This window comes from Carlito syrichta, unplaced genomic scaffold (assembly GCF_000164805.1).
Source record: "Carlito syrichta isolate Samal-C Ts95f unplaced genomic scaffold, Tarsius_syrichta-2.0.1 Scaffold316424, whole genome shotgun sequence".
Lineage (NCBI taxonomy): Eukaryota > Metazoa > Chordata > Mammalia > Primates > Tarsiidae > Carlito > Carlito syrichta.
In genome coordinates, this window is record NW_007260520.1 from 33267 (window position 1) to 33878 (window position 612).

At 56.5% G+C, this 612-nt stretch overlaps 1 protein-coding gene across 1 annotated transcript in view; it reads right to left on the reverse strand.

Annotated features, from left to right (window-relative positions):
- ECH1 (enoyl-CoA hydratase 1) overlaps positions 1-612 on the reverse strand; it is a 12321-nt gene that overhangs the window by 315 nt on the left and 11394 nt on the right. The window lies entirely within an intron of this gene.

The window sequence follows — 612 nt, forward strand, 5'->3', positions numbered from 1 at the left end:
CGGCCACTGCAGCCTCGACCTGCTGGGCTCCAGTGATTCTTCCGCCTCAGCCTTCCGAGTAGCTGGAATTACAGGCGTGTGTTACCATGCCCGGCTAATTTTTTAAAAATTTTATTGTAGAGATGAGGTCTCTCCTGCCCAGGCGGTCTCGAACCCGCGGGCTCAGGCAATCCACTCACCTCAGCCTCCCAAAGGCGCGGGATTACAGGCTGAGCCACAGAGCCCGGCTTCCTCATTTTTTTAAATGAGGCAATTGTCTTAAAACTAGGCAGCAGTGACACCCATCAGACGCCAGCATGGGCTCCCCCTGAGCCATGCACCAAGGGCTGCAAGACAGAGCCACCATCACCCTCAGCCTGGGTGCAGAGAGCTCATACTGGCCTGGCAGCCCAGAGAGACCCAGGCCTTAGGCTCACTCCACTCCCCTGACTTTTCGTTGGCCTGGCCTGCCCACCTTCAGTCTGGATCGTCATCGCCCTGTGCTACCCATGCCCTTGGGTTAAATCTCCATCCCCGACCCTTAGACTGCAGCCCTTGGGGCCCCAGGCGCATCTCGGCCCTTACCCCCACCTCCAATAAGGGCACCGGGTTCTTTTTTTTTTTTTTTTTTTT